At 39.8% G+C, this 26,809-nt stretch overlaps 1 long non-coding RNA gene across 1 annotated transcript in view; it reads left to right on the top strand.

Annotated features, from left to right (window-relative positions):
• Nucleotides 1-26,809, top strand: part of LOC105475480 (uncharacterized) — a 45,947-nt gene that overhangs the window by 17,382 nt on the left and 1,756 nt on the right. Inside the window, exon 3 of the long non-coding RNA XR_983376.2 lies at nt 14,741-14,854. This is a non-coding gene — a long non-coding RNA (uncharacterized lncRNA). The remainder of the gene's footprint in view (nt 1-14,740; nt 14,855-26,809) is intronic.

The following is a 26,809-nucleotide window of genomic DNA, read 5'->3' as shown; positions in this document are numbered from 1 at the left end:
AATATAGTGAAAGGTAAGGGTCCAGTTTCGTTTTTCGTCATATGGCTAGCCAGCAATCCCAGCACCATATATTGAACAGGGGGATTCTTTCCCCATTGTTTATTTTTGTTGACTTTGTCAAAGATCAGGTGGTTGTAGGTGTGTGGCTTTATCTCTGGATTTTCTATTTTGTTCCACTGGTCTGTGTGTCTGTTTTTATACCAGTGCCATTATGTTTTGGTTATTGTAGCTTTATAGCATAATTTAAAGTTGGGTAGTGTGATGCCACACTGGCTTTGTTTCTTTCCCTTAAGATTGCTTTAGATATTCAAGCTCTTTTTTGGTTCACGTGAATTTAAGAATAGTTTTTTCTAATTCTATGAAAAATGACATTTGTAGTTTGATAGGAATAGCATTGAACCTATAGATTGCTTTGGGCAGTATGGCCATTTTCATGATACTGATTCTTCCAATCCATGAGCATGGAATGTTTTTCCACTAGTTTGTGTCATCTATGATTTCCTTCAACAATGTTTTGTAGTTCTCTTTGAAGAGATCTTTCACGTCCTTGTTAGATGTATTCCTAGGTATTTTATTTTGTGTGTGTGGCTCTTGTAAATGGGATTGCATTCTTGATTTGGAGCTTAGCTTGAACATTATTGATGTATAGAAATTCTACTGATTTTTGTATGTTGATTTTGTATCCTGGAACTTTACTGAAGTCATTTATCAGTTCTAGGAGCATTTTGGTGGAATCTTTAGGATTTTCTAGGTACAGAATTATATTGTCAGTGAAGAGAGTTAATATGAGTTCTTCTTTTCCTATTTGGATACCTTTTATTTCTTTCTCTTGCCTGATTGCTCTGGCTAGGACTTTCAGCACTATGTTAAATAGGAGTGGTGAGAGGGCAGCCTTGTCTTGTTCCAGTTCACAAGGGGAATGCTTCCAGCTTTTGCCCATCCAATAGAATATTGGCTGTGAGTTTGTCATAGATGGTATGTTTCTTTGATCCCTAGTTTTTTGGGGTATTTTTTCTTTTATAACGAGGGGATATAGGATTTATCAAAAGCTTTTTCCATGTCTATTGAGATAATCATATGGTTTTTTCTTTTTCCTTTTTTTTGGGGGACAGGATCTTGCACCCAGGCTGGAGTGCAATGGTGTAATATTGGCTCACCACAACCTCTGCCTTCCAGGTTCAAATGATCCTCCCACGTCAGCCTCCCAAGTAGCTGGGACCACAGGCATTAACCATCATGCCTGGCTTTTTAAAAAAATTCAGTAGAGATAGAGTTTTGCCATATTGCCCAGGCTGGTCTCAAACTCCTGAGCTCAGGCAATCTGCCCACCTCGGCCTCCCAAAGGCTGGGATTACAGGCGTGAGCCACTGTACCCAGCCTGGTTTTTGTCTTTAGTTCTGTTTATGTGGTGAATCACATTTATTGATTTGTGAATGTTGAACCAACCTTGAATATCAGGAATGCCTACTTGATCATAGTGAAGTAATTAACTTTTCATGTGCTACTGGATTCAGTTTGCTAGTATTTTGTCGAAGATTTTGTGTCTATGTTCATCAGGGATATGGGCCTATAGTTTTCTTTCTTTATTGTGTCTTTTCCAAGTTTTGGTTTAGGGTGATGCTGCCTTCATAGAATGAGTCAGGGGGGAGTTCCTTCTCCTCAATTTTTGGGAATAGTTTCAGTAGAATTGGCACCAGCTCTTCTTCATATGACCAGTCGAATTTAGCTGTGAATCCATCTGGTGTGGGGCTTTTTTGTTTCATAGGTTTTTATTGCTAATTCAGTATTGGAACTTGATATTGGTCTGGTCAGGGTTTCAGTTTCTCCCTAATTCAATCTTAGGAGGTTTTGTGTTTCCAGGAATGTGTCCATTTCCTCTAGATTTTCTAGTCTGTGTGTATAGAGGTATTCATAATAGTCTCTAAGGATCCAAGATCACATTTTAAAAAATTTAATACTGTGGCTGGGCATGGTGGCTTGTGCCTGTAATCCTAGCACTTCAGGAGGCAGAAGCAGGAGGATCGCTTGAGGCCAGGAGTTCAAGGCCAACCTGGTCAACATAGCAAGACCCTCTCTCTACAATAACTTAAAATAAAATAAAATTTAATTTAATATTAGCCAGGTTGCTTGCCTCCTGGCCAATTTTGCTGCTGCCAAAAAAAAAAAAAGAGGCAAAATTAAAATATGTATTTACATTTGAAGGCCAACTAAAAAACATGTATTAATACAAATATAAGTATTTTAAGTATTTTATTAAATGTGTCTCTTTTCACTCTCTATCCTCTATATCTATAATACCTAACGTATAATTACTTCAAAATACTATACCTACCATACTGTTTTAAGTATTTCATCACTATTGTATTGAGCTGCCCTCTGGTGGTTTTTAATTTGGTAAAATCTGTAACTACCTACCTTATGTCTGATGTGTATTATGTTTAAGGTATTGTAGATTGTTTAATATCGTATTTTTTCCTACTTTTTATATGTACTTATTTGGTAGGGCCTTGAGATACATTCATTTAATAAGAATGGACATTGGCTAATATTCAAAACAGGGAAAAACAATTAATTCATGCAAGAGGGTTTGTACCTCCAGTGTAATGAATCATCAGTTATGAACATTATTTCTATTAATGTCATTATAGTACAGAACTAATTGATGAGAGCCTCAGTAATAAAGTACAGAATGTAACAACTAAACACACCTGAAAATTAAAATACACTTTTTTCTTTTTTCTTTTTTTTTTTTTGAGATGAAGTCTCACTCTGTCGCCCAGGCTCACTGGCGCCATCTTGGCTCACTGCAAGCTCTGCCTCCTGGGTTCACGCCATTCTCCTGCCTCAGCCTCCTGAGTTGCTGCGACTACAGGTGCCCGCCACCACGCCCAGCTAATTTTTGTATTTTTAATAGAGACGGGGTTTCACCGTGTTAGCCAGGATGGTCTCGATCTCCTGACCTCATGATCCGCCTGCCTCAGCCTCCCAAAGTGCTGGGATTACAGGCATGAGCCACCATGCCTGGCCTCTAAAATATACTTTTTAAATGTTTGTCCCTAGTATGTATTAAAAGCTCTTACATCACACAAAACCATGTAATTAACCTTTTCAATAAAAGTATGAAATGTTTGTCACTACTCCAAATAATTTGAAATATAGAACTGTCTTTTTTAACTTTCCTTCAAAGATAGAGAGACCTGTTGAAAATAGATACCTTTCATCAAACCAGTCTCTTGATCTTTTGATAGTAAAATGGTAAAGATTTGATAGTAAAATCTTTTGTTTTATTTTGTCAAACTTTCTCTGGTATATTGGTTGTCATGTATAAAATGACTTGATTATGAGAACAATATTTTTTAACCATAAAAGGTTAAAAGTTAGGGTATTATCGGTCGTTTCCAAGATGGCCAAACAGGAACAGCTCCAGTCTGCAGCTCTCAGTGAGACTGACACAGAAGATGGGTGATTTCTGCATTTCCAACTGAGGTACCTGTTTCATCTCACTGGGACTGGTTGGATAGTAGGTGCAGCCCATGGAGGATGAGCTGAAGCAGGGCAGAGCATCAACTCACCCAGGAAGTGCAAGGGGTCGGGGGATTTCCCTTTCCCAGCCAAGGGAATCTGAGACAGACTGTACCTGAAGAAACAGTACACTTCTGACTAAATACTGCACTTTTCCCATGGTCTTACCAACTGGCAGGCCAGAAAATACCCTCCCTTGCCTGGTTCAGCAGGTCCCACACCCATGGAGCCTTGCTCACTGCTAGCGCAGTAATCTGAGATCAACCTGTGATGCTGCAGCGTGACATGGGGAGGGGCATCTGCCATTGCTGAAGCTTGAATAGCTCAGTGTAAACAAAGTTGTCAGGAAGCTCAAAATGGGCAGAACACACCACAGTTTAAGCAAGGCCTACTGCCTCCCTAGATTCCACCTCTGGGGTTAGGGCATAGCAGAACAAAAGGCAATAAACAGTTTCTGCAGACTTAAACTTCCCTGTCTGATAGCTCTGAAGAGAGCAGTGGTTCTCTCAGCACGGTGTTCAAGCTCTGAGAATGGACAGACTGCCTCCTCAAGCGGGTCCCTAACCCCCATGTAGCCTGACAGGGAGATACCTCCCAGTAAGAGCCAACAGACACTCAAACAGACGGGCACCCCTCTGGGACGAAGCTTCCACAGGAAGGATCAGGCAGCAGTATTTACTGTTCTGCAACCTCTGCTGGTGATACCCAGGCAAACAGGGTCTGGAGTGGACCTCCAGCAAACTCCAACAGACCTACAGCCAAGGGGCCTGTTAGAAGGAAAACTAACAAACAGAAAGGAATAGCATCAGCATCAACACAAAGGACATCCACATCAAAACCCCATCTGTAGGTCACGAACATCAAAGACCAAAGGTAGATAAAAACACAAAGATGGGGAGAAACCAGAGCAGAAAAGCAGAAAATTCCAAAAACCATAGCTCCTCTTCTCCTCCAAAGGATCACAGCTCCTCACCAGCAAGGGAACAAAACTGGATGGAGAATGAGTTTGATGACTTGACAGAAGTAGGCTTCAGAAGGTCGGTAATAACAAACCTCTCCGAACTAAAGGAGCATGTTCTAATCCATTTCAGGGAAGCTAAGAACCTTGAAAAAAGGTTAGACAAATGGCTAACTAGAATAAACAGTGTAGAGAAGATCTTAAATGATCTGATGGAACTGAAAACCACAGCACAAGAAATTCGTGATGCATACACAAGTTTCAATAGCCAATTCGATCAAGTGGAAGAAAGAATATCAGTGATTGAAGATCAAATTAATGAAATAAAGGGAGAAGACAAGATTAGAGAAAAAAGAGTGAAAAGAAACGAACAAAGTCTCCAAGAATTGTGGGACTATGTGAAAAGACCAAATATAGGTTTGATAGGTGTTCTGGAAAGTGACGGGAAGAATGGAACCAAGTTAGAAAACACGCTTCAGGATATTATCCAGGAGAACTTCCCTAACCTAGCAAGGTAGGCCAACATTCAAATTCAGGAAATACAAGCGGGGAGGGATAGCATTAGGAGATATACCTAATGTAGATGATGAGTTAATGGGTGCAGCACATCAACATGGCACATGTATACATATGTAACAAACCTGCACGTTGTGCACATGTACCCTAGATCTTAAAGTATAATAAAAAAAAATCCAGGAAATACAGAGAATACCACAAAGATTCTCCTCAAGAAGAGTAACCCCAAGACACATAATTGTCAGATTTACCAAGGTTGAAATGAAGGAAAAAATGTTAAGGGCAGCCAGAGAGAAAGGTCGGGTAACCCACAAAGGAAAGCCCATCAGCTAACAGCAGATCTCATTGCAGAAACACTACAAGCCAGAAGAGAGTGGGGGCCAATATTCAACATTCTTAAAGAAAAGGATTTTCAACCCAGAATCTCATATCCAGCCAAACTAAGCTTCATAAGTGAAGAAGAAATAAAATCCTTTAGAGACAAGCAAATGCTGAGAGATTTTATCACCGCCAGGCCTGCCTTACAAGAGTTCCTGAAGGAAGAACTAAACATGGAAAGGAACCACTGGTACCAGGTACTGCGAAAACATACCCATTGTAAAGACCATTGATGCTATGAAGAAACTACATCAATTAATGGGCAAAATAACCAGCTAACATTGTAATGACAGGATTAAATTCAAACATAACAATATTAACCTTAAATGTAAATGGGCTAAATGCCCCAATTAAGAGACACAGACTGGCAAATTGGATAAAGAGTCAAGACCTACAGGTGTGCTGTATTCAGGAGAGCCATCCCATGTGCAAAGACTTACATAGGCTCAAAATCAAGGGATGGAGGAAGATCTACTAAGCAAATGAAAAAAAAAAAGCAGGGGTTCCAATCCTAGTCTCTGATAAAACAGACTTTAAACCAACAAAGATCAAAAGAGACAAAGAAGACCATTACATAATGGTAAAAGAGTCTATTCAACAGGAAGAGCTAACTATCCTAAATATATATGCACCCAGTACAGGAGCCCCCAGATTCATAAAGCAAGTACTTAGAGACCTACAATGAGACTTAGAATCCCACACAATAATAATGGGAGACTTAACACCCCACTGTCAATATTAGACAGATCAATGAGACAGAAGGTTAATAAGGATATCCAGGACTTGAAGTCAGCTCTGGACCAAGCATACCTAATAGACATCTAAAGAACCCTATACCTCAAATCAACAGAATATACATTCTCAGCACAACATTGCACTTATTGTAAAATTGACCACATAATTGGAAGTAAAATACTCCTGAGCAAATATGAAAGAACAGAAATCACAAGAAACTGTCTCTCAGACCACAGTGCAATCAAATTAGAACTCAGGATTCATAAACTCACTCAAAATCGCACAACTATATGAAAACTGAACAACTTGCTCTTGAATGACTACTGGGTAAATAATGAAATGAAGGAAGAAATAAAGATGTTCTTTGAAACCAATGAGAACAAAGACACAATGTATCAGAATCTCTGGGACACATTTAAAGCAGTATGTAGATGGAAATTTATAGCACTAAATGCCCACAAGAGAACGCAGAAAAGATCTAAAATCAACACCCTAACACCACAATTAAAAGAACTAGAGAAACAAGAGCAAACAAATTCAAAGGCTAGCAGAAGGCAAGAAACAACTAAGATCAGAGCAGACCTGAAGGGGATAGAGATACAAAAAAACCCTTGAAAAAAATCCATGAATCCAGGAGCTCGTTTTTTGAAAAGATCCACAAAATAGATAGACCGCTAGCAAGACTAATAAAGAAGAAAAGAGAGAAGAATCTAATACACACAATAAAAAATGATAAAGGGGATATCACCACTGATCCCACAGAAATACAAACTACCATCAGAGAATACTATAAACACCTCTATGCAAATAAACTAGAAAATCTAGAAGAAATGGATAAATTCCTGGACACACACACCCTCACAACACTAAATCAGGAAGAAGTTGAATCTCTCAATAGACCAATAACAGGTTATGAAATTGAGGCAATAATTAACAGCCTACCAAACAAACAAACAAAAAAAAGTTCAGGACCAGACGGATTCACAGCCAAATTCTACCAGAGGTACACAGAAGAGCTGGTATTATTCCTTTTGAAACGATTCCAGTTAATAGAAAAAGAGGGTATCCTCCCTAACTCATTTTATGAGGCCAGCGTCATCCTGATACCAAAGCCTGCAGAGACACAACAAAAAAAGAGGACTTTAGGCCAATATCCCTGATGAAATCAATGTGAAAATCTTCAATACAATATTGGCAAACTGAATCCAGCAGCACATCAAAAAGCTTATCCACCACAATCAAGTTGGCGTCATCCCTGGGATGCAAGGCTGGTTCAACATATGCAAATTAATAAACATAATACATCACATAAACAGAAGCAACGACAAAAACCACATGATTATCTCAATAGATGCAGAAAAGGCCTTTGACAAAATTCAACAGCACTTCATGCTAAAAACTCTCAAGAAACTAGGTATTGATGGAACAAATTTCAAAATAATAAGAGCTGTTGATGACAAACCCACAGCCAATATCATACTGAATGGGCAAAAACTGGAAACATTCCCTTTGAAAACCAGCACAAGACAAGGATGCCCTCTCTCACCACTCCTATTCAATGTACTCTTGGAAGTTCTGGCTAGGGCAATCAGGCAAGAGAAAGAAATAAAGTGTATTCAATTAGGAAAAGAGGAAGTCAAATTGTCTCTGTTTGCAGATGACATGATTGTATATTTAGAAAACCCCACCATCTCAGCCCAAAATCTCCTTAAGCTGATAAGCAACTTCAGCAAAGTCTCAGGATACAAAATCAATGTGCAAAAATCACAGGCATTCCTATACATCAATAATAGGCAAACTGAGATCCAAATCATGAGTGAACGCCCATTCGCAATTACTACAAAGAAAATAAAATGCCTAGGAATCCAACTTACAAGGGATGTGAAGGACCTTTTCAAGGAGAACTACAAACCATTGCTCAATGAAATAAAAGGGGACACAAACCAATGGAAGAACATTCCATGCTCATGGATAGGAAGAATCAATATTGTGAAAATGGCCATACTGCCCAAGGTAATTTATAGATTCAATGCTATCCCCATCATGCTACTACTGACTTTCTTCACAGAATTGGAAAAAAACTACTTTAAAGTTCATATAGAACCAAAAAAGAGCCCACATAGCCAAGACAATCCTAAGCAAAAAGAGCAAAGCTGGAGGCATCACATTACCTGACTTCAAACTATACTACAAGCCTACAGTAACAAAAACAGCATGGTACTGGTACCAAAACAGATATATAGAGTAATGGAATAGAACAAATAACACCACACATCTACAACCATTTGATTTTTGACAAACCTGACAAAAACAAGAAGTGGGGAAAGGATTCCCTATTTAATAAATGGTGCTGGGAAAACTGGCTGGCCATATATAGAAAGTTGAAACTGCATCCCTTCCTTACACCATACACAAAATTTAACTCAAGATGGATTAAAGACTTAAATGTAAGACCTAACACCATAAAAACTCTAGAAGAAAATCTAGGCAATACCATTCAGGACATAGGCATGGGCAAAGATTTCGTGACTATAACACTAAAAGCAATGGCAACAAAAGCCAAAATAGACAAATGGGATCTAATTAAACTAAACAGCTTCTGCACAGCAAAAGAAATTATCATCAGAGCGAACAGGCAACCTAGAGAATGGGAGAAAATTCTTGCAATCTATCCATCTGAGAAAGGCTAATATCCAGAATCTACAAAGAACTTAAACAAATTTACAAGAAAAAAACAACCCCATCAAAAAGTAGGCAAAGGATATGAACAGATACTTCTCAAAAGATGACATTTATGCAGGCAACAGACATATGAAAAAATACTCATCATCACTGGTCATCAGAGAAATGTAAATTAAAGTCACAATGAGATACCATCTCATGTCAGTTAGAATGGCAATCATTAAAAAGTCAGGAAACAACAGATGCTGGAGAGGATGTGGAGAAGTAGGAACACTTTTACACTGTTGGTGGGAGTGTAAATTAGTTCAGTTATTGTGGAAGACAGTGTGGCGATTCCTCAAGGATCTAGAACTAGAAATCCTTGACCCAGCGATCCCATTACTGGGTATATACTCAAAGGACTATAAATCATGCTACTATAAAGACACATGCACACGCATGTCTATTGCAGCATTATTCACAATAGCGAAGACTTGGAATCAACCCAAATGTCCATCAATGATAGACCGGATTAAGAAAATGTGACACATATACACCATGGAACACTATGCAGCCATAAAAAAGGATGAGTTCATATCCTTTTCAGGGACATGGATGAAGCTGGAAACCATCTTTCTCAGCACACTATCACAAGGACAGAAAACCAAACACCACATGTTCTCACTCATAGGTGGGAGTTGAATAATGAGAACACATGGACACAGGGCGGAAAACATCACATGCTGGGGCATGTCAAGGGGTGGGGTACTGGGGGAAGGATAGCATTAGGAGAAATACCTAATGTAAATGATGAGTTGATGGGTGCAGCAAACCAACATGGCACATGTATACCTATGTAACAAACCTGCACATTGTGAACATGTACCCTAGAACTTAAAGTATAGTTTTTTTAAAAAAAGTTAGGGCATTATCCAACTTTTCCAATTATTCTTTTTGGCCAAGGCAAGATCTATTTGGAAAAATTTAAATTATTTATCTTGGCCAAGGCAAGATTTATTTCAAAAAATTTAAATTATTTATCTTATCATGTGTATGCTCTGAGTTCAGGGGAAGGAGATCCACATTATATGAGATTAAACATTTTTGAAATTCAAATATTTATTTAGGCATTCAAATACCTTCTGTGTGCCCAACCCTGTGTGGCTCACACTATAAAAAATATATGATATTTCAGAAAAGAAGCTGCAAATATATTTTCAGCCATTGTATCATGAGAACTAGAGTTTGGAAGAATAAAAGTGCTTCAGTAGTTCAGAAAATAATTTAAAACTGTGTTAGCTATAAGAGAGAATAAAAACTTCATGGAGGAAATGACATCTGAGTTGGGTGGTGATGAATTCATAGAATTGGGTGGCAAGGAGTGAAGTGCTGAAGACATTTTCAGTGGGCCGTTTCACTGTGCTGCAGTATAATTTGTCTGGCCAAATTCACACCATACTTTGGGAGTTTATGAGCATGTGCTGTGCAGACTATCATATCCCCTTCTCTACCATCATAAACAAGGTGACAATTGACATCTCTGTTGGTTATATCAACTATCCTCCTGTATTTGGGTGTGTTGTACCTTTTTAAATCCTGGATTACTTGTTCTTGAACTTCTGACATGAAGTTCATGTATGCAGTAAAAATCACACATGTAGTGTTTTGAATCCAACTTCTTTCACGCAGCACAATGCTTCTGAGATTTATCCTTGTTGGGTATATCAGTAGTTAGTTCCTTTTTATTGCTCAGCTGCATTCCATTGTATGACTATATTGCAGTTTGTTTATCCATTATCCTGGTGATGGATACCTGGGCTGGTTCCAGTGGTGGCTATTAGGAATAAAGCTGCTGTGAATATTTGCATGTAGATCTTTGTGTAGTCATCATTTCATTTGACTCGGGTATATACTTAGGAGTGGAATTTCTGAATTCCACAATTGGGTGGTAAGTGAATGTTTAACTTTACAAGAAACTGCCAAATAATTTTCCAGGGTAGCTAAATTATTTTATAGTTCAATATATGAGAAGTAACATGAAAACTTGGAGTTTTATTCTCCTTAGTTTTAGCCATTCTAGTGGGTTTTGTGGGTTAAAACCCACTCATTGTGGCTTAAAACTGTGTTTTTATGAGAATTTAACATTGAGTATTTTTCAAATGCTTATTGGCCATTTATGCATCTTTTTTTGTGAGGTGTCTGTTCAAATCTTTTGCCTATTTTTAAAATTGTGTTTATTAAAACATCATTAAGTTGTACGTATTACTTATATATTCCGTGTGCAAGTATTTGGTCAGATATGTGTCTTGCAAACATACTCTTGCAGCCTGTGGCTCATCTTCCTTCTTTTAACTGTGTCTTTTGAAAGTTTTAAATTTTGATGACGTCTATTTTACTAATGTGTGTGTGTGTGGCTGGGAGGGGAGTGTTAGTGCTTGCTGTATTTTCCTTAAGAAATCTTTGCCTACCCCAAGGTTGCAAAGATGTTTGTCTATGATTTATTCTAGAAGCTTTACAGTTTTATGTTTAGGCCTATAATCCATGTCAAATTATTTTTTGTGCATGTTTGAGGTGTAAATTTCAGAGGTTCATTTTTTTCTCATATGAACATCTAGTTGTTCCAGCACCATCTAATTAAATGAATTTGTTCCAGTTTAATTCACCAAACTTATGTCAAGAAACAGAAGATTTTTGAAAGATTGCTGACAAAAAGAAATCAGGAGTTAAAAATTATACTTGATGTGCCTGAATAATTCTTTGTACCCATACAGAAAGCATACACAAGTAACTGTTAGTATTGTTTTTAAATACAGCCATCACATGTATGAACTTCTGACAGCAAGATCTATTGCCTGAATGAGCTAATAAAACTAATTTATATGGAAAAAGTGCTCTATCTGTAGTAGAATTATTTTTGAATAATAATAATAATTAGTATTATTATTTTAACTGAAAAATCATAATTGTATATATTTATGGGGCACAATGCAATGTTTTAATATATGTATACAATGTGGAATCATTAAGTCTAGCTAACTAACATATCCATTACCTCAATCATTATTTTTGTGGTGAGTCCTTTGAAATTTATTCTCTTACCTATTTTGAAATATATAATACATTATTATTGACTGTAGTCACTCTTCAGTTCAATAGATCTCAAAAACGTATTTCTCCTCTCTAACTGAAACTTTGTACCCTTTGATCAAGAACTCTTCATTCCCTCTCTCCCCAGCCCCCCACAAACCCTGCCCACTCCAGCCTCTGGTAGCTACCACTCTACTCTCTATTTCTATGAGTCAGGCTTTTTTTAGATTCCACATATAAGTGAGATGATGTGGTATTTATCTTTCTGTGCCTGGCTTATTTCATTTAGCACAATGTCTCCAGATTCATCCATGTTGTCACAAATGACAGAATTTCCTTCTTCTTTATGGCTGAATTGTAACCCATTTGTGTGTGTGTGTGTGTGTGTGTGCGTGTGTGTGTGTGTGTAGAGAGAGAGAAAGAGAGCATCTATACATATATAAAGTATATATACACACACACATATATATGTACACATACACACTACATTTTTAATCCATTCATCCATTGATGGACACAGGTTGATTCTATATCTTGGCTACTGTGAATATACTGCAGTGAACATAGTAGTGCAGCTATCTCTTCAGCAAATTGATTTCAATTTATATGGCTATACCCAGAAGTGTAATTGCTGGATCCTGCAGTAGAATTCTAACTTTTTTGAAATCTTGAAGCATTTATCTCTTTGACTAAGTGCCTTTGAAGTCAGATAAATCTTTTTTGAGGGGTGAAAGGGTGGTAACTGGAAACTTTTAGTGAACTCTTTTTTTTTTTTTTTTTTTTTCGAGACAGAGTCTTGCTCTGTCACCCAGGCTGCAGCACAATGGTGCAATCTTGACTCACTGCAACCTCTGCCTCCCGGGTTCAAGCGATTCTTCTGCCTCAGCTTCCTGAGTAGCTGGGTTTACAGGCACGCACCACCATGCCCAGCTAATTTTTTGTATTTTTAGTAGAGACGGGGTTTCACCATGTTGGCCAGGCTGGTCTCGAACTCCTGACTTCATTAGCTGTCCGCTTCAGTCTCCCAAAGTGCTGGGATTACAGGCATAAGCCACTGCGCCCAGCCTAGTGAACTTTTTAAACTATACAAAGATAAAGCCAAAATCTCTTGTAGATTGGAGTGTTTTAAGGACTCCAAGGAATTAAACTGCAAATGATGATACATTGTTGGCTGGGGTAGGCTTCAGACTGGGGCAAGGAGGGAAAACTAGATTTTTCCCAGTCTGGTACTCAGATGAGATAGGGGTTTGTGTTCTGGGTAGGCAGGAGTTTGGAAGAAGGCACAACACGAGGTAGAAGGCAGAGGTCAAGAGCAAGGCAGGTAAGCTGCATCTTAGCAACACATCAAGAAATAGAGAGGTCCGAACATCCTTGGGAAAAGTGTGGCTTATGAACCCGTGAAGCACTCGTATCCACTGGCTGCTTTTTTTGCATGTGTTTCCATTCCATGAACCCCAAGTCTTTGGTAAAGTTATAACCAGGTCCTGCTTTAGGAAAATGAGAGGCTGTGTTTCAGCTTGGAGTAAAATTGAAAAGGTAGGGGGCAATAACCTCAAAAAGGCACCCTATGAAAAGCCTAAAGAACAAATTGAAAAACTTGGCAGGCAGAATACAAACCACTTTTAGTTTAGATGTAGCATTGTAGTTTGTCTTATCTAAAGCACCGTGTATTTGTTGTTAGACTTTATGTGTATTCAAGAAGAAAATTCCAATCCAGAGAAGGATCAGTTGATGAGACAAAGAGTAGGGGCACATACATGATTTAGCTCTTTTGTTTTAAACCAGTTTGAAAGGTAAAAGGTGAATGACAGCTATAGCATAAAAGCTGTTTTCATGGAATGAATTTGGAATTGAATGACACATAAGGCCATCTGAGTGCTTCTCGAACTCTAGTGTTCATCCAAATAACCTGATGATTTTGTTAAAATGTAGATTCTAATTTGGTAGAACTCATATGAGACCTGAGAGGCTACATTTCTAACAAGTGTAGAGCAGCAATTCTCAAAGTGTGATCAACAGACCAGCAGAGCCAGTACCATCTGGAAACAGGTTAGAATGCAAATTCTCAGGCCATGGTTTGGAATGCAAATTCTCAGACCTCACTTGAAAAATTCTGTATTAAAAACTCTGAAGGAGAAGCCCAGAAATCTGTGGCTTAACAAGCCCTATAGGTCATTCTAATGGAAGGGAAATGGAGACAGTAAATGTGGATAACTTAAGTTTGGCTCTAAAGAGGTGGGGAGAAAAGTAGCAGTAGCTAAAAGAGGAATTAGAATTGAAGATTTCCTTCTTTTAGATAGATTGCCCCTGACCCCCATGTTTAACTACTAATTAGAAGGAATGGGTACAGAGAAGATTTGAAGATGTGGGAAAGAGAGAAGCAGGTGAGAAGGATACAGAGGATAGATGAAGGTTGTATTATTTATGTATTGCTAGAAATTACACAAAAATGTAGCTGCATGAAACAGCAAACATTTATTATTCTCAACAGTTCTCATGGGTTAGAAACCAGGGTTTAGTTTCACTGGGTGCATCTGGCTCAAGGGCTCTCAAGAGGTTGCCATCAGGCTACTTGCTTGGGTTGTGGTCTAATCTGTCCAGACTCACATAGTGGGAGGACCTGCCTCTGAGGTTGCTCACATGGTTGTTGTCAGCATTCAATGCCTCACAGACTGTTGGGTAGTTCCTTGCTGGCTGTCAGCCAGATGCCTCCCGTGGCACACGAAACTCTCTATAGGACAACTCACAATAGAGCTAGCTTCTTCCAGGGTGCATGAGAGAGTGAGAGAGACCTAGAGGATGCCCAAGACAGGAGTCACAATCTTTTGGTAACCTAACTTTGGAAGTGACATTCTATCACTTTTCTGTATTCTATTTATTAAGAGCAAGTCACCATGTCCAACCTTCTTCAAGAGGAGGGGATTACACAAGGGCATGAAGAACTAAGAAGTGGGGAACGCTGGGAACCATCATCTTCCAGGTGCCTACCACAGAGAGGTAAGCTTTAAACAGAACAGGGAGACCTCTATGGTAATAGAAAGAAAGGGGGAAGAGTTGGGTCTGGATTAGAGTAGCTGTGTGTCATTGTGGTAGGAATGGAAGGAATACCTTTCAGATGGCTTCTATTTTCTTTTCTTTTTTTTCTTTCTTTTTTTTTTTTTTTTGAGACGGAGTCTCGCTCTGTCACCCAGGCTGGAGTGCAGTGGCCGGATCTCAGCTCACTGCAAGCTCCGCCTCCCGGGTTTACGCCATTCTCCTGCCTCAGCCTCCGGAGTAGCTGGGACTACAGGCGCCCGCCACCTCGCCTGGCTAGTTTTTTTGTATTTTTTAGTAGAGACGGGGTTTCACCGTGTTAGCCAGGATGGTCTTGATCTCTTGACCTTGTGATCCGCCCGTCTCGGCCTCCCAAAGTGCTGGGATTACAGGCTTGAGCCACTGCGCCCGGCCTCAGATGGCTTCTATTTTTTATGCAAAGACAGTCTTTCTAAGAGTGAATAGAGAATTGAAGTAACTGGAGTTTTGATAGTGGAAAAGTGGCAAGGGGTGTGAAAATAATAGAGAAGGTTTGAAAAATTATTGTTGAGAAGAGAAAGAGGTGAGTTGGGAAACAGAGGATGACTGACAGGGAGTGTTGTGGGCCCAGGTGAAATGAGTATCCATAAGTTTGTAGTGAAAGAAATCTGCTCCACAGGGTGATTTTTTTTCTCCAGAAGCACTTAGTTAATGGGTAAAAGGAAGTTTTCCATGGCTACTTTCTAATGGCTGCCCACTTTCCCTTAGGGGGGCATGGAAAGCATGAAAAATTGCTGAGGCTGATTCCAAAATTCATGGAACCATAAAATTTAACAACGTAGCTGCTGGTTTTGGAATCTAAAAAAGGAACCTGTCACACAGAGAGCTTCATTTGCTACAAAGTTCACAGAAAATTAGGTTAGCACAAAATAGGCCAGGATGCTAAGTTCCTTGCATAAAGTTTTCTATTTAGCTGCCCTCACTAGAGTTCATGTTTGCCAAAGAAATAAAACCCATCAACCACAGGAAAGCACTAGAAGTTTTTCATTGGTTATTGTGGAAAAGATTATCGTATGAAAATTCCCAAAATAAAATTTTCAGAAATAGGTCCACCTGTTTATTCTACCTTCTGACTAAAACCTAATGAAAACTCCACTTTGATGCTTTTATTTCCTGTACATAAAATTTCTCCCTACCCCCAAAAGAATGAGACAGCTTCCCCAGACTGGAGGGAGACCTAGCTAGTACAGTGGGTAGGTGGTACTGTTTTGTTGTTGGCTGTCCACCAAGTGAGCTAATCACTGCCTGGACGACCACTTGCCCACTGCAGTGAAGGGAGGGGCTTAACAAGTACTCACATATCCAGTACTATCTTCCATCCTTGTGTGTATGTGCTGTTGGATCAGGAGGGTAAAGCTATTCAGGCACTGTAACCTGACTTCACTGAGACTTGCCTATTTTAAGGGCATCCAAAGATTGGAACATTATAAGTTCTTCTAAAGCAAAAGCAGATATAATTTTGCTGCTCCCAAGACAGCTCAAAACCAAGGCACAGACGTGGAGAAGATAGGCAGTTGCATTTCTCCTTAGCTGAGATTTTTCTCAGAGAGGAGGTTCTGAAGGACAGAGAAATAAGTAACTTTAGGAGTTTAGGATTAACGAGGAAGAGCAGCTGACGCATTGGCCATAATAGAATGACATGAAAGCAGGAGAAGCCAAGCAACGTGAAGAGAACAGAATTGTCAATGGGGGGACTGGGGTCGCAGACCAGAGGTGTTAAGAGTGCCTGGTGCGCTGAGCTAGAAAGGGAGGCAGGTGTGGTCATAAAATAGGGTTTGAATTCATGATCTCTGGAAATTTTACAGTGTCATCATGATTTGTGGGCAAAACTCACTTTGCCTACTAACTGTTATGAATTACATGATTCATACCGTAGGGGAGAATGCTTTCCAGATTCCCATGCTTTTACAAACGTTTAATTCCTTACCCTTCTGTAGAAGGGAGACTGCTAGCTAGATCTTGCAAGAGGAACAGAGCAGCAAAAATAGGCCTGGATAATCACTAGATAAGACAACCAAGAAAGCTTAAGTTACATAACATGTGAAAATCCCTCCTGACACAAGATTGCCCTTCAAGCAACATATCCCTTCCAAATATTTTTTCCTTATAAAAGGAAACTTTTTCATTGTAAAAAATTCAAAAAAATTAATTCATCCATTAATCCATTCATTCAGCAGCATAGAGAGCTTTGGTGACTTTCTTGGAGTCACAGGGGTACAATAATAAATAAGACAGATAAGGTCCCTCCTCTGAGTAGTGGACCCTACTTCCTAGTGAGGGCCATTGCTAAGGGAAAGCATAATTTTAGTTAATGAAGACAAGATGAACAGGGCAATAAGAGGGAGAAAGACTGCTGGGTGGGGTGGGGAACAGAGACACATTAGATGGGGTCTTCAGAGAAAGATCTCTTTGAGGAGGTAACGCTTGAACTCAGATCTGAAAAAAGAGATCTGGGGAACAGCATCTCAACTGACTAACAATGACTGCCAAATCCTTACAATAGGAGAGACCTTAGCCTATGCTAGGAACCTACCAAAGTCCAGTGGGGCTGGAGCTCAATGAGCCAAGCAAAGAGCTATCTGAGATGCAGTTAGAGCAGCCAACACAGGCAGGACCATGAGGGGCCTTGCAGACAGTGGGAAGGATTTGCACTTTATTCTAGGTGCAGTGAAAAGCCTCGTTGGGATTTTAGCCAAAGGATGCACATTTTTAAAAGATTCGGGTTTTTAAATGATGACTTTGGGAATGGAAGAAGTGTAAAAAGTGTAAGGAAATGTAAAAAGAAAACAAAATCTATGACTATGTTTGCAAAATTGTAATTCTAATGTAGGTAGAATTTTGTGTATACTTACCCTTTTTATATTCTATATTATGAAGACATAACCATATCATTAAAAGTCATTCAAAGTAATTTTTTTAATGAACATGCAAAAAGTCTTCATTTTTTTCTCTCTCTTCTTATTCAGGTAAGAGGAAAAGTCTTGTTTGTGTCTTACCCTAGCCTGTTTCACCTTTCCCCTGTTGTGGAGCTATCAACTTATTTCCACTTTAGCGTGGTTTTTTGTTTTGTTTTGTTTTGTTTTGTTTTTTGTTGTTGTTGTTTTGCTCTGGTTGCCCAGGCTGGAGTGCAGTGGTGCGATCTTGGCTTACTGCATCCTCTGCCTCCCAGGTTCAAGCGATTCTCCTGCCTCAACCTCCTGAGTAGCTGGGATTGCAGGCACGCACCACTATGCCTGGCTGATTTTTAGTAGAGGCAAGGTTTCACCATGTTGGCCAGGCTGGTCTCGAACTCCTGACCTCAGGTGATCCACCCACCTCAGCCTCCCAAAGTGCTGGGATTACAGGCATGAGCCACCGTGCCTGACCCTTGCCTGTTTTAACTATGACAGCCATAGTTGTATTTTATTTAATATTTGATGACATTTCCCGCCTCATTATAATCCATTCCTAGACGTGGAATGGAGCAACAGGGTCAAAAATATATGAGTACTGGATTGTACTATTGTCAGTTTGGTTGGGTCTGGAATTTCCCAGAATTTCTTTCCCTACAGGCTAGGAGGCAGAGTTGGCCAAAGGAGGAACTCATGTGTGGTTTGAACAGTGGAAGTTAGGCAGTGGCTTCCTTTTCTCTTTGAAGGTCTTTGTTGTGAGTACACGAAAAGTTCCGGGTAATCCTTGCTCTTCTCTTGGTGGCTAGCCCTTCTTCCTATTCCTGGCCCTGCTGATGGACAGTGGCCCCAGACCTGCCACCAGATGCCTGGCTGCAGATCTCCAGAGGCAATGGATTCCCAAAGACCCCCTACAAATCCCCTCACTGTCCATGCCAGTATCTCAGATTGTTTCCTTAAACACTGGTTCTCCTCCCACCCCAGTTGCTGAGGATTGGTTAATGATTCTTTTTCTGATTCTCAAACTTGCCCTTATCTAGGCTTTCACTTCCCCAGCTTTTCCCACAATTGTGTAAGGTCTATTCATACAACTCATCTTTTATTCTATAATCTTTATAGTAGTCCTTGTTTTCTGACTAATACATCAATATGAGTATTTTGATGGTTCTTATCACATATTGCCAGATTACAATATACCCTCTCAACAGTATTTACATTGTAAACCACTTTCAATTTTATGGTGGAAAAGTTTATATCAAGTTTTAATTTATATTTATTTTATTACTAATGAAGCTGAACTTTTTTGTGTGTATGATACATTTTTTGGTTTTTGTTTTAAGAAAGGTTCTCCTTCTGTTGCCCAGGCTGGAGTGCAATGGTGCAATCTCAGCTCACTGCAACCTCCACATCCCAGGACCAAGTGATCCTCCTGCCTCAGCCACCCAAGTAGCTGGGACTACAGGTGTGTGCTACCACACACTGCTAATTTTTGTATTGTTTGTAGAGGCGGGGTTTCGCTATGTTGCCCAGGCTGGTCTCAAACTTCTGACCTCAAGCAATCTGCCTGCCTCAGCCTCACAAAATGCTGGGATTACAGGCATGAGCCATTGCACCCAGACCTGTGATACTTTTGATATTTTCCTTTATCTTTTCTATTGGGAACAATTACCATATGATTACCATATTTATTAAGATTTTTGAAAAATTCGAGAAAACTTTGTAGCAACTTTATTCAGACTTCCACCTTTTTGTCCATCTTTTGTCTTTTTTTTTTTTTTTTTTTTTTTTTGAGACAGAGTCTCGCTCTGTCATCCAGGCTGGCGTGCAGTGGCGCGATCTTGGCTCACTGCAAGCTCCACCTCCCGGGTTCATGCCATTCTCCTGCCTCAGCCTCCTGAGTAGCTGGGACTACAGGTGCCCACCACCACGCCTGGATAATTTTTTGTATTTTTAGTAGAGACAGGGTTTCACCGTGTTAGCCAGGATGGTCTCAATCTCCTGACCTCATGATCCGCCCACCTCGGCCTCCCAAAGTGCTGGGATTACAGGCGTGAGCCACCGTGCCCAGCCTGTCCATCTTTTTCCTTGTTGGCAGTTCCTGCCGAAATTTCTTAATCTGTTGTAAGGTTGTTCGGTTTTGTTGTTTATTTTACTTATTTATTTTTAGTTGTAATTTGGTCAGTTTATAAATGAGTAGATAGAAGGTGGAACAGTTAGGGCTTGAGGATTGAAAACAATGGAAACCAAATCTGCTGAATCTAAGGAAAATGGAATTATATAGGAACTGGTGGAATTTATGCAAATCTCTGGAGACTTAGGCATATACTCAACAAGCAGAGTACCAGTTCTGGAATGAGTAAATGCTACCGATGTAAGGTTCTTTTTCACATTATTTAAGATTTAAATTCCCAGGAGTGAACTTTAAATTGAGCTAGCTTACACCAGGTGCCAGCCCTCTAGCTCCATCTGGTTGTTGAGTGGAAGGTTCTGGTGGAAGGAGCCTCCAGAGGCCTCTAGCTCCATCTGGTTGTTGAGTGGAAGGTTCTGGTGGAAGGAGCCTCCAGAGGCCTCGTTCTCATCCATAGCAGAAATGAAGGCACCTGAATTCACCATTTTACCAAGAGTATTTCCAAGCGGAAGAAGTACTTTCCCAAAGGAAATTGGGATACTGTTAAGAAGAGGGAATGAATGTTGGGTGGTCCAAACATTTGTAAGTCTAATTTGTAGCAGTTTCAGGTGAATTTTCACTGGTTCATTGATTGCAGAGTGAACTAATTTTGGAATATCTTTTTTTAAAAAACTACAATATTTTATGAACCATCATTTAGAAATTTATCTAGGAAATATATAAAATAAATGAATTTCCAGTCTTTAGAAAAGCTCCCTTTTAAACTTTTATGAGTTTATCTCAGCTTTATGGCTTTCATAACCACTAGTAGATCAATACTTTTGACTGGAATGCTTTGCATGTATTTATTACACTATGTAGGAAAACCCTATTGCTAGAAAACTGTGCAGTCCTTGTGGTAGCAATTTCTAATATGTGTACAGCCTCTTCTATGAACACTATTTCTCTAAAAGTACATTTTACACAAAAATATAAGAGATTAACAGGTTTGGCAAACCCTATTAATAACTTTCAGCATCTTTTACACATCATTTCCTTTTTTCATACATTCCTTCTTTTGTGGTTACACAGTTAAAATATCAATGTATACTATTAAGCAACTGTGGAGCTGACTTCTTTCCCAGTTGCAATTATGGCAATTATTTTTCCATAAGAATAAGCAGTAGGACCCAGTTTTCTGAACTGTTGGTTGAAACCAAGTACTTGCTTTGCAGGCAAGGGGGCATTGTAAATAGAAAAGTCACTTTAAAAAGAAATTGAAATCTGAATTTATAAACAATTTAAGATTTTTTAAAAGCAATAAAAAAGTACTGCCATAACATGAGGGATTAGGATCAGGATCTAAAAAGCTTTAGGGAATAAGGCAGCTCCTTTCTTACTTGCTCTCTCTCTGGTCTCTGGTTTCCATTTTTCTGTACATCTCCATCTTTTTCCATCGCTTTTTCTACTCCAGCTATGGTGCTTCTGAAAATAGTCTACTCTGTCTCACTTACTATATAGCAAATAGAAACATTGCCTGTTATGGTCTCTGTCCCCACTAATTGTCCACTAATATCCATTTGCCCTTTTATCTATAGTAAATTTTGATTTATCTAGGCCCATGACTACTTAGCTAAATACTACATTTTTCAGTCTTCCTGGCAGCCAGCTGTACGTGTATGACTCTCTTTTGACCAAAGTGATGTGAACAGAAATAATAGGTGGGACTTCCAGGCCATGCCCTTAAAAGGAACGGGCATTTTCCTTTCCTCCTTCCTGCTGGTTGTGATGTGGAGGAGATGGTGAGAGCCAGAGAAGCTACCCTGGGCCCAGAAAGGAAGCCGGTCGTGGGCTGGCACAGCTGTCCTGCAGGCCTGGGCTGTCTACCTTGGGACTCTCATGTGGGAATGAAGCTTCCACCTATTCTACTCTGTGGTCTCTGTCACAGAGGCTTAAACAGCATTCTAAATAAAATATACTCTTCAAGATTTGAATCTTTATGAAGGTGAGTGAGAGGACCTTTTTATTGCATAGTTGTTCTCAGTCTTTAGAACAGCTCCTATTAGGCACTCAAAATATTGCTTGAATGTTGTTATGGGCTGCATTGTGGCCCCTCAAAATTCATATGCTGAAGTCCCAACTCCCAGTATCTCAAAATGTGACTGTATTTGGAGACAGAGTCTTTAAAGAGCTAATTAAGGTTAAACGAGGTCACTAAGGTGGGCCCTAATCCAGTATGACCGGTGTCCTTGTAGGAGGACATTTGGACACAGACAGGCACAGAGGGGAGACCAGGTGAAGACACAGGGAGAAGATGGCCATCTACGAGCCAAGAAGAGAGGCTTCACAAGAAACCAAACCTGATCACACCTTGTTTTCAGGCTTTCAGCCTCCAGAATTGTGAGAAAATAAATTTCTGTGTTTTAAATCACTACAGTACATGGTCCTTTGTTATGGTAGCCCTAGCAAACTAATACAAATATATAAATGGCAGAGAGGTTTTTATGGATGTTATTTCTTTTTAATAAAAAAAAAAGACTGACCTGGAAAATTAATCAAGGTTAGAAAAAAACAGGCAGATAGAAAATATTTCTTTTCTTTTACTTGAGGACAAACATCAATGCCTGCTAGAATCATTTAAATATAGAGTAAATAGAGACCACTGAAACCAAGAGGTAAAGTTCAAAATTTTCAAATGTGCTGATGATTTGAGTCATTAAGGACTTCAGCAATTGATTCAAAACCTAATTATTGCTGAGGATTTCAGGGGAAATCTGTACTTTAAAATCCCAAGAACATTGCAAATTGCACCACTTACATTGACTGCTAGTAAAATGACTGCTTTAAATATAACTTTCTTATGTAGCAGAAGAGAAAATTCTTGCTCAAGTGGCAGTAATCACAGAATTTCAGGATATGCCCAGACCAAAAAGAGTCACTCTTAAGGTTTTCTTTAAAGTTTAGTGAGCTAAAAATCCATGACTGTACGCAAGTTAGAAGATAAACTTTTTGAAAGTATGTGTTTTACTTAAGAATTTCCATTTTAATGGAAACAGAAAAAAAAAACTCTATAATTTATTGAAAAGCCATGGTGAGTCTCTTTCCAAATCAATGGGCAGTGGCCCTCAAGAGAGAGGTTGGCACCAGGAACTGGAAAGCAGTCAACATCCTTGCCCACCACCCCTACTTTGTGTGTGTCTTTCTGGGTCCTCTTAATCTCTCATTTCTGTTCCTTTGTTCATCAGCTTTATTCCTGTCCCCTCACCCCCACTTTCTCTCTTCCCCTCTGTGGCCAAAGGTAAAAGGAGTGGTGTCAGGGCATGTTGTATAAACAGAGCAGACATACTCACCATCTACAGGAGCTGGGGAAGTCATTTATTAGAGAACTGGAGATGTCTTCCTTGGGCTAATACTCTGAACATTTATATTATGATTTTCATTTCATTTTATTGTATTTACTTATCTTTGAGACAGTGTCTTAGTCTGTCACCCAGGCTGGAGTGCAGTGGTGTAATCAGGGCTCACTGCAGCCTCGACTTCCTGCACTCAAGTGATCCTCCCACCTCAGCCTACTGAATAGCTGGGACATCAGCCACTACTAGGCCCAGCTAATTTTTTTGATGTTTTGTACTGATGAGGTCTTGCTATGTTGCTCAGGTTGATCTCCAACTCCTGAGCTCAAGCAATCCTCCCCACTCAGTCTCCAAAAGTGTTGGGATTACAGGCGTGAGCCACTGTGCCTGGCCATAATTTTCATTTAAAAAAAAAAAAAATCCACATGTAGGCTGGGCATGGTGGCTCATGCCTGTAATCCCAGCACTTTGGGAGGCTGAGGCAGGCGGATCATGAGGTCAGGAGATTGAGACCATCCTGGCTAACACGGTGAAACCCCATGTCCACTAAAAACACAAAAAATTAGCCAGGCGTTGTGGCGGGTGCCTGTAGTCCCAGCTACTCAGGAGGCTGAGGCAGGAGAATGGTGTGAACCCAGGAGGTGGAGCTTGCAGTGAGCCGAGATCATGCCACTGCACTCCAGCCTGGGTGACAGAGCGAGACTCCATCTCAAAAAAAAAAAAAAGAAAAATCCACATGTATAATTTTCATCCTCAACACTTTTTTGATTAAAAAGCCACACATTTCATAAGGGTATGATTTCATGGGGAAAATGGTGATATACCAATTGAAATTGGTGATGTATTTTGTTTCCCCCTTTATTATAAAGTAGTGTTCTATGGACCTCAGGAAGTTAATTTCTAGGTTTTAGGGTCTCTGCTAGGGGGCCAGAATTCAAAACTGAACCTTTATTAACTGGCACTAAAACTGCAGTCATTCAAGATGGGGAATAAGAAACAAAATTGTTTATACACACATATACATCTTCTTAAATTTTGAAGGCAACCTGCAAAGGAACATAAGAACCAGTTTTCAAAGTAGGAATATCTATTTCCTTCACAGTAAAGCCATGTTTGAACTGCCTTTACTGAAGAATCTGGTGATAAAGAATTGATGCTTCCAAGATGATAGAATTCACTGAGTTGTGGAAGTCTTTTCTTTGTGGTTTATCCCATTGTTGCATATTTTAAATCGGCTCAGCATAGCATTACAGTTGGTTTTGTGAATGCTTGGGTGTCTGTGGATTCAACCAGCCACAGATAAAAAATATTTGGGGCCGGGCGCAGTTTCTCATGCCTGTAATCCCAGCACTTTGGGAGGCCAAGGCGGGAGGATCACGAGGTCAGGAGTTTGAGACCAGCTTGGCCAACATAGTGAAACCCCGTCTATACTAAAAATACAAAAAATTAGCTGGGCATGGTAGCAGGTGCCTGTAATCCCAGCTACTTGCTGAGGCAGGAGAATCGCTTGAAGCCAGGAGGCCGAGGTTGCAGTGAGCTGAGATCAGGCCACTGCACTCCAGCCTAGGCGACAGTGTGAGACTCTGTCTCAAAAAAAAAAAAATTTAGGAAAAAAAATTACAATACAATAATAAAAAACAATATGTATTTATAAAACAATATAGAATAACAACTATTTATATAGCATCTACATTGTATTGGGTATTATAGGTAATCTAGAGATGGTTTAAAGTATATGGGAGGGGCTGAGCATGGTGGCTCACTATAATCCCAGCACTTTGGGAAGCGAAGGCGGGCAGATCATGAGGTCAAGAGATCGAGACCATCCTGGCCAACATGGTGAAATCCCGTCTCTACTAAAAATACAAAAATTAGCTGGGTATGGTGGTACACACCTGTAGTCCCAGCTACTTGAGAGGCTGAGGCAGAAAAATTGCTTGAACCTGGGAGGCAGAGGTTGCAGTGAACCGAGATCACGCCACTGCACTCCAACCTGGTGACAGAGTGAGACTCCATCTCAAAAAAAGAAAAAAAAAAGTATATGGGAGGATATTTCGGATATATGTAGGTCATGTGGAAATACATCATCTTATATCAAGGTCTTGAGTATCCGAGGATTTTGGTATCTGAGGGGCGTCCTGGAATCAGTTTCTCCATGGATACCTATGGATGACTGTACTTTTCTAAGTGGCTTATTTTTTGGCAGTTGATAGTTTCTTCACCCTGTAAACTAGGAGGGTGCAGCTATGAGGCAGACTGATACTTAGGCAAAATGGGTCTGACAAAGAATAGACTTAGCACCAGACGTACAACCTCCTCCACACCAGGGAATAGGGAAGGGAATTAGGACAACTCTCTCACTTGCAGGGATTAAGGGCAACCCCACTGTTTCAGGAAGCAGAGCAGCCCAGACATGAGTCATTCACACAACACCATGAGAAACCTATCAGACATATTCTTTCAGCCTGCAAATGACAGAAGCCTTACCCTAAATGGGCTTGAACAAAAACCAAATGAATTAGCTTATATAACTGGAAAGTTCAAGGGTAAGCTCAGCTTTAGGTGTGGCTTATGTGGAAACTCATATGATGTAACCATAACCCAGTTCTCACCATTTCTTGGTTTGCCTTGGTCGTCCTCTATTATCTTGGATTTATTCTAACATAGATTCTAACCTCACAATTGAGATGGTTGCCTGAAGCTATGTAACATCTTTAAATCCAGGCAAAAAGGCCCCTCCCCTAGACTCTGCATTATAGAGAGCTCTTCTCCAGGTCAGTCCCTCCCCATGGGACAAAACAGCCTCTGGGGCCAATGGGACATACGCTCCTGGAACCTTCTCACATCCTTTTAGACCATACTCTGGATATCATGGACACAAGGATTCCCTGCCCCGAATCTACAAGCTAGTTCTTGACTTGGAGTAGGTGTAGGTCTCTTCCTCAAGTTCATCCTTTTGAGGATGAGCCAAACTGTCAATGTGTATACCTTTGGGAGCAGGTGTTAGTTGTTTGCAGAGGGTGTAGACGGAATTTGAATGACCAGGCTAGGCTTTCACAAATGATTATGAGTCCTCTTGTTGTGCAGAATTGAGGCAAGAGTGAGAAGGAGATGGGACAATGTGTGAGAAGAATATGTGATTATTCCATCCAGCCATGTTCCAGAGCTGAAATCTAAGGATTCTAAGAACTTGAACCTGACCTTCCAGGTCATTACGAAAGTGTATTGTGTCCACGCAATACACTAGGAGAAAAGAACAGTTGTTTTTAACATTATGCTTGAATTTATAATTTTCACATATGTAGGCATATAGTTCTATGTTTAGAATATAGGGCCTCCATTTCTTCACTTGCTATGTGACCTGCAGTGTCAGGGTCAAAACTACTTAGTTACAAATTTAACCAAAGGTTAATTTTGTACATCATATGAGTTTCCACATAAGTCACACCTAAAGCTGAGCTTACCTTTGAACTTTCCAGGTTCAAATTTAACCAAAGAAGAGGGAGCAACTACTCCAGAACTCCCAGGAGAA

This window comes from Macaca nemestrina, chromosome 4 (assembly GCF_043159975.1).
Source record: "Macaca nemestrina isolate mMacNem1 chromosome 4, mMacNem.hap1, whole genome shotgun sequence".
Classification (NCBI taxonomy): domain Eukaryota; kingdom Metazoa; phylum Chordata; class Mammalia; order Primates; family Cercopithecidae; genus Macaca; species Macaca nemestrina.
This window is presented reverse-complemented; position numbering and strand designations above follow the sequence as displayed.